At 35.1% G+C, this 8,322-nt stretch overlaps 1 pseudogene across 1 annotated transcript in view; it reads left to right on the top strand.

Moving 5' to 3' along the window:
• Window positions 1–4,664, top strand: part of LOC105507209 — a 5,585-nt pseudogene extending 921 nt beyond the window's left edge. Inside the window, exons 2-3 of the transcript XR_001001056.1 lie at window positions 3,158–3,212; window positions 4,512–4,664. The product of XR_001001056.1 is annotated as a 60S ribosomal protein L18a pseudogene (transcript). The remainder of the gene's footprint in view (window positions 1–3,157; window positions 3,213–4,511) is intronic.
• The last annotated feature ends 3,658 nt before the right edge of the window (window positions 4,665–8,322 follow it).

The following is an 8,322-nucleotide window of genomic DNA, read 5'->3' on the forward strand; positions in this document are numbered from 1 at the left end:
CGACAGAGCGAGATTCCGTGTCAAAAAAAAAAATAGATATATATATATATATATTTCCTATTGTGATTAAGGAATGAGATAATACAAACAAGTAAAGTGATTTTCACAATGCATTACACATAACAGATGCTGTATAGTAGCAATTGCTTATGTTTCATTATCTTTATAAATATTAGCATACATTTTGAATAATAATAAGTAATAAAATAAATTCACGTTTTAAAGTGAACTTCTTTCTCCCTATTTTTAATACGAATTTAGTATGCTAAAAGTATATCTCTTTCTGGGATCTCCAATGAATGAACATAGCTTAGCAAATTTATAATTTGTACTAGTGTTTAGATTGCAATTGTCGAGGGTAATCGTTTAAGTTTTTGCCTTGATGATAGTAAATTGAAATTAGTTGGAATCTTATAAATGCAAATAATTTAATAGTGCTTAAAATTTCTGGATAGAGACAAGCCTAATTTTCACATGTTGACAATTGTTCTGACCAGGAAACTTAAGGTAATTATAGATACTGACACTTCTCAGTACAAATATGATACTGCATGATCATGTTTGCTTGGTTTATTTCATTTAATGAAGAGGCTTGAATCTTTATGAAGAATATTCTGTTTAACTTATAGAGACTCCAAGTCCTAATTTTGGAAAAGCAAAGAATGATTTTGTAACTGTAAGTGCTCTGATAAGGAGTAACTGAGTGACTGGTACAGGCTACTTCCTGCTGTGGTCTACAAAATCCAACACCATCCGTCATTGTCTCTTCAAAGACATCTGCCCCTTTTTCCCTCGTTGATGCTGCTTTAAAATCAGGAGGCCTCATTGCTATTCCTCAAACACATCAAATCAGCTCGTACCTCAGGACCTTTGCATTGTCTTGTTTGGAGAATTCTACTCCATTGCTGTGTCTCTCCCCTCTGTCAGGCCTTTGCACTAATTTCACTTTGTAAAGGTATCCTTTACCACTCTATTTAAAATCATAGTACTGCTCCGGCCCTCCACTCATCCTATCCCCCTTCCTTACTCTGCTTTTCTCCACACTATTCTCCAGCTCACACAATCATTCTGTAATCGTTCTCTAATTTTACCATGCACATGGTCTTCTTTCACTACATTGAAGACAATAATTCTGTTCTGTTTTGTTTTTCACTGTAATCTTGTGCCCCGAACAGTGTCTGCAATTTACAGGATGATGAGTGAATATTTGCAGAATATAAGGTAAACAATAAAAAGTTAATGACTTTATTATTTAATGAAGTTCAATAGTATTTTTAGTTCCATTTTTAAATGTTATTCATTGTTTTGTCTAGTTGGGAAATTACATTTATGCTTTACATTTTGCATATAAGCAGAAACAAAATTCATATTATGTCATAGAAGTTCCAAATCTTCATGGAATCATTATGAATTTGACAAATGGGTTGTTATGGTCTAATATATGACGTGTTTTTCTTCTTGTTCTGGGAGACAGATTCTTGATCTGTAGGCCAGGCTGGAATGCAGTGGTACCATCACGGCTCACTGCAGCCTCGATCACACCGAGCTCAAGGGAACCCAAGTAGCTGAGACTACAGGCTCACGTCACCATGCCCATCTAATTTTTGTATTTTTTTGTAGTGACAAGGTTTTTCCTTGTTGCCCAGGCTGGTGTCAAACTCATGGGCTCAAGCAATCCGCCCACCTTGGGCTCCCCACACGCTGGGATTACAGGCTTGAGTCACTGTGCCTGCTATCATGTTATCATCTGAATCTCTATTATACAGTCACATGCAAAGATCCTATAAGGACAAACAGTATCAGAATGTTCTTACCGTTCTTTAAAATACCTTATTTGTTACTGAAATAAGATGGTTAAATATCTTTCTGTCATCTACTATTTATTCTGGATTATAATTCATTATTTTCGTTGAAGATTTTATACACTTGACTTATTAACATAATAGACTGTAAAGATTTATCTGGCAACATGCAGATAGATTACCCATTTATATAATAAACGAACATGCTATAATTTTTATTAGCATGCCATGATTCTAATAATGCACTTACCCTCTCATAAAAACATTAATATTAATGTATGGCATAGATGAGGACTAAACAGTAAACATAAAAACAAACAGTGTAAATGATTTAGATCTATGGGTGGCTTCTAAATTAGTCATCAACTAAATAAATAAAAACGATGAAGATATCAGTGTCATCAAATAAATATGGATATTTGTTCAATAAACTAAAGCAGATAACAAGAGTGCAAGAGGACAATCTTTTTATGTACTTTTACACATATATGGTGTTTACCTTCAATAATATATCATTTTGGTCACTACACAATACAAATGCAGTTACACAAATTAAAATGAGTCAAAATTTTGAAAAGATGCTCTTTAGGTTTCTTTTCTTTGCATATTTGCTATAATTCCAGTTCCTTGAAATATATTTTATCTTTTTATTGTAGCTTTTCAACCAGTTAAAACCTAATCAATTATTCAATTTGCCTGCACTTAAGAAAAAGGATATGCAGAATTTCTCTTCGTATTTTATGCTTTGCAGATGGTATTTATCTCCATAATTAACATCTATTGTATTTTCATGTTTAAAAAGATGGCATAAATGACTTAAGAAACTGTAATAAGAGGAAATAATTACTAGAATAAAATGTAACCATATATACACCCCTAGATTTAACTTTTGTGAATATTTTATACTTTCTCCAAAAAATTTTGTGACTACAGAATATTTAATAATGTGATATCACAATTTTTACTTATTTCTGCACTGTTTTAAATGCTGGCTTTATTTTTGTCATTGCAAGTAATGTTATAATTAAAATCCTTGGACATTGTCTAATTTAGATGCCTCATGAAACAGGGCCAGGACAAAGATCTGGGGCAGGTGTTCCACAGAGGAGGTGAACTCAGGAAGCAGGTCAGAGAGAGCAGGTAGAGGCAGCTCGGAAGGGAAAGAGCAAATGGGAGAGGCGTTTATAGCTAAGTGCTGTTGGCCCCTGGGGCTCGATCCTCCTTGGGCCTGTCCAGGAACTGTGGAATGTACTTCAGAATTCTCTCTCCTAAACACAGGGGAGGATTTATCTGCTTTGCTCCCTTTGTGGAGGTTTGCCTCTGCCTATCTCACTTCCTACTTGCTCTGAATACAGGTGGAATCAGCTGAAGAGGCTTAGGAAGTCTGCAGCTGCAAAGCACAGGGTTGTGGTGAGTGCCTGAGTAGGGCATTTTCTGCTTCTTTGAAGAATTATCTATGGTAGCTGCAGATGAAATGAAACATAGGTCTCTGGCAGAGAGACCTTCTCCAGGTTCTGGCCAAGATCACAGTGAAAAGCCAGGTGCTGTCCACAGTTCCAGTTCACTCGTCACCAGTGCTAGATCAGGGCTCAGGCAGCACGACTTCTCCTTGCCAACTTTATAGTGCTGGTTGCAGTGACTTTGCAACCTTAGAACCTCTGGGTCATCTGGAGTCCTGGCCCAGAGGAAGGACACGATAACCAAGGAACCCCTGCAATAAACCTTGCAAGGGAACTTGACAAGTATGCCAGGTTTCAAATATTCCCTCTATTCTCAGACTTTTCTATTAGTATGCAAAAGTGGCATTTTATTTTCCAGTCTTAAAAATAATAATAACATTACTCTGGACCCTCTTTCCTTTTTACCTGTGGTTGCATTTCTCTCCTTTCCTTTACAACTAAACTGAAAGGTATGGGGGTGTGTGTGTGTGTCTGTTTGCGTATGTGTGTGTGCTTGTGTATTTTCCACTCACAGTTTTAAATTCCCCTCCTCCTATTTTCTTTTGAAAATATTTCAGTTAGGCTTTTGCCATTAAGCCACGGAAATCTCCATTATGAAGGAGGTCACTAATTCTAACGTCAGACTCATTTGACCTATTAACAACATTTGATAAAACTATATTTCTTCTTCTCCCTTGAAAAATTTCTTCATTTTATTTAAAGAGTTTTTTTCCTCCTGCATAATTAATTGCTTTATCTCAGTCTCTTATGGTAGTACAAATAATTAAATGTTACATAATATATTTTCCCTTAATTTTTGCCTCTAAGTTAAAGAAGAAGATGAAGGAAAACATATCTCTATGTTTATTTAAATTTCACTATAATCACTACTGTTTGTCAAACCTTTATATCAAGGTTTTAACATTTTTATGCTGTCTTTCTTTCTTGCAATATTGATTACTACTATGTGCTAAATTCTTTTAAAAGCAATTCAATACTTTGTTGAGAAGATTTCTAAAATTGCTACTCAATTTCCTTATGGAAGGTAACAATGGAAGATGACAGGTCTGAGTTTATTCATCCAGGAAGGAGGTAAATACGTAATAGTTAGGCAAGAAAGTATGAAAATATTACTTATAAATCAATTTCTAAATATAATTCTACCTCACTGGTTATTAACTTACTCATATCTGAATGAAATGTGCAAGGAATTGTTGATTAATTATTCTAGGTATTTTGTAGTTTCAAATACTTTCTTTAATGTTTACAGAAAAGCAACTTGAACATTGTTGGATATGCAAAAGCAAATCTTACTTACAGTTTCATCAAACGCCGAATTGTTTCTGCTGTAGCATGCTCTCCCGGAGACTTCATTCAAAGAATGGACCTTGATGAGTTTCTAATTGAACTCTCAAATCGGTAAGCCTCCTTTGACATTACATTCAGCAACGTAACTGCTTAGGTCAAACTTGTCTTCGAACACCTTAGAGACAAGTCAGAGACAGGTAAAAATTAAAACACATTCTAACTGATTAAGTATTTCATCTATGAGTAAATATTATAGAAATTAGATTATTAGAATTATGATTTTTCTTTTGAGATGGAGCTTTGTTCTTATTGCCCAGGCTGGAGTGCAATGGCACGATCTCAGTTCACTGCAACCTCTGCTTCACGGGTTCAAGTGATTCTCCTGCCTCAGCCTCCTGAGTAGCTGGGACTACAGGTACCCGCCACCAAGCTCAGCTAATTTTTTGTGTTTTTAGTAGAGATGGGATTTCACTATGTTGGCCAGGCTGGTCTTGAATTCCTGACCTCAAGCGATCCACCTGCCTCAGCCTCCCAAAGTGTTGGGATTATAGACATGAGCCACAACGCCCGGCCTAGATTTATAATTTTTATTAAGCTAAAGACTAATTTACTTTCTAAAAGAAGTAGTGTTTTCCATAGAAATCATCAAACTTTAGATAGTATTATAATGCAAAAGTATAACCTGAAGCAGATTGAGTTTTGAATATAATTTGAAGGAAATTATTTAAATATGTTAAGAAACTAATATATTAAAATAAGGAGAACCAGAATATTATCATTCACTAATTATATATTTAAATATTTTTTTAATGTACATCTTGTTTGCATAAATGAATTATGCATGAACTTAGAAAATATTGAATTTGATAAAATTAGAATTAACAACGTCCCTTTTAAAACATGTTCTCTAAATAATTATTAATTTATTAAATTTAATAAAGCCAAATGCCATCATATTTCTCTTCAAATTTAATTTTACTTTTATTATATTTTAAAATACATGAGCACTAAAAGATTACAAATATTTTATATTTTTTAAACTTATTTTGCTAATTAAAAGCATAATAGTTCAATGCTTCAAGTGCTGAACTTTCAGCTTTTAGTTAGGCAAAATAGTATAGCAAGTTTTATTTAAAATCATATTTATCTGAATCTTTTAAATGTAGTGCTTACAATTTCTTTTAACCTGAATTGATTAAACTGAAGAAGCTTAAGTTTAAAACATAAAAGCATATGTAGATAAGAAAGAAATTGCAATAACAAAGAAATTGGTAATTTTCTTCCTTCAAATCCAAACAGTTTAAAAATAATCTATTTCTACCATCTTGCCATTACCCTTCTCATTCATCAGACAAATTGGTTAAAATAATTCCCAATTGTGTGGTATGCAAGTCATTCTCATATACAGAATCCTATATCCTACCTTCACCTTGCATCTGAACCAGGAAGGACGGGCTTTGTTTTATTATCACTGTTTGTGTGAGGAAGAACTGGATGTTGAGATATAATGTGCCAAGTTCAAGACTGAAAACCAATCTAACTTAATAACTAACACCTGACAATATCGTGTTGTCTTCTGAGTTTTGGTATACAAGATATTATTAAGGTAGGTTATTAAGCAAATAATACAATACCATCAAAGCAAATATGTTCTGATTTTAATGATCATTTTACTTCTGACAAAAAATTTACCATAATATACCCTTTTTTGAAACTATTCATCATGATAGAGAATATTTGCAAATAAACTATGTTGTAAATAGAGCAAAAAGTGGCCAAATTTGAAATCCCTTAAAATAGATGATTAGTATTGGTGTGTTTTTCTTTGCTGTTTATTTTATGTTATTATTTAATGAGAGAGCTTTTTAAATTTTAAATATGATTGAATACAAAGAATTTAACAGCATCAACTTCTAACGGAACATCTGTCAGTGTTAGGCTTTATAGCAGACACTTTTCAAAGTTTAGCTTTTTAAAATTTTTCTTCAAATTTTTGCTTTATGCATTATTGTCTTGTAGGAGAGGCAATATTTTATCTCTAACCTCTTAGAGTTTTTGGTTGGGCCTGATAGTTGAATTGATATAATACAGATTAACAAAAGTATATACATTTATTTAAGTTTTATAGACCATGGGAGCTCTCATAAAGAAATAATGACTCAAAGAAGTGGCAAAACTTAAATGCTTTGATTGTAAGTTAGACAGAAGCAACTGAGGGAAAGTAGCTAAACCAGGTGAGAAGGCTAAGAAATGATAAAAATTATTCCAACAAGATCTTTTTTTTACAGAATTTTCTTAGTCTCCACTTCCCATTCTTGATAAGGATGTTACTCTCCTTTTAGTACAGGGAGTTAATCTACACAAGGGTTTTATCCTCTGCTTTCAGGAAAAAAGAAGGGAGGGCCAGAGTCTCCATCTTACATTGTTGTTGTTGTTGCTGTTAAGTGCCTTTAGCTCAAAATGATCCTTATGCCAAAATGGTATTTCTGGCTTACACAGGGCCATGTCCTTTTCATAGAAAAATGCCAAGAATGATTTTTTTTTTTAAATTAACCACAAACTTGAAAACAATCACATACTAATGACTATGATCCTATAATACTCAAAATAAAGAAAGCAAATTGATAACCTTTACCTTCTCTTTTTTTTTTTTTTTTTTTTTTGAGGTGGAGTCTCGCTCTGTCGCCCAGGCTGGAGTGCATTGGTGTGATCTCGGCTCACTGCAAGCTCCGCCTCCCGGGTTCCTGCCATTCTCTTTCCTCAATCTGGTGAGTAGCTGGGACTGCAGGTGCCCACCACAAAGCCCGGGAATTTTTTTTTTAGTAAAGACGTGGTTACACCGTGTTAGCCAGGATGGTCTCCATCTCCTGACCTCGTAATCTGCCCGCCTCCGCCTCCCAAAGTGCTGGGATTATAGGCGTGAGCCACTGCGCCCAGCCGGCTCTTACCTTCTTAAGTCCCAGCACTTATCTTTTTTTGAGATAGAGTCTCTCTCTGTCACCGAGCCTGGAGTGCAGTGGGATGATCTTGGCTCACTGTAGCCTCCACCTCCTGGACTCAAGAGATTCTCATGCCTTAGCCTCCCAAGTAGCTGGGACTACAGCCAACCACCACTACACCTAACTAATTTTTGTATTTTTAGTAGAGAGGGCGTTTCACCATGTTGATCAGGCTGGTCTCGAACTTCTGGCCTCAAGAGATCTGCCCACCTTGGCCTCCTAAAGTGCTACGATTACATGTGTGAGCCACTGTGTCCTGACCACTTCCTCAATTTTTGAAAGCATTTGTAGTGCATTTGGGGAGATAATAATTTCGCACATATTATTGGAGAATGTTCTTGCTTTTCTGGCTTCAAGGAAAGTTCAAGCTGGTATTTAATTCAGTCCCACTCAATGGTTGATGCTCATGACGTTCCCTTCTCCACTCTACTACAATCCTAAGAATCATGGACCACTCACTGTATTTATATGTAATGTAGGGACTGGGTTTATAAGTATCCTAGTTATTGAAAATGGTTGTCCACAGAGCATGGCTTTTATTGAGCTGAGCAATGTCTTGGAGTTTGAGTTGAATATTGTCATTGGGAAGTCCATGGCTGATGACAAGAAAACATGTTAATACCATTCTTTAAGTTGGCTCCCACTTCTTTTTCTGATGATGGTGATTTCGGAGTTTGCCCAGGGTGCTAGGCAACCAGGTTGTGCTGACTTTCTTCCTTTCACATGGTCTCTTCTGGTCAGATTTTCTTTATCATATGTCCTAGTCATCTCATC

This window comes from Colobus angolensis, unplaced genomic scaffold (assembly GCF_000951035.1).
Source record: "Colobus angolensis palliatus isolate OR3802 unplaced genomic scaffold, Cang.pa_1.0 Scaffold145, whole genome shotgun sequence".
NCBI classification, from domain to species: domain Eukaryota; kingdom Metazoa; phylum Chordata; class Mammalia; order Primates; family Cercopithecidae; genus Colobus; species Colobus angolensis.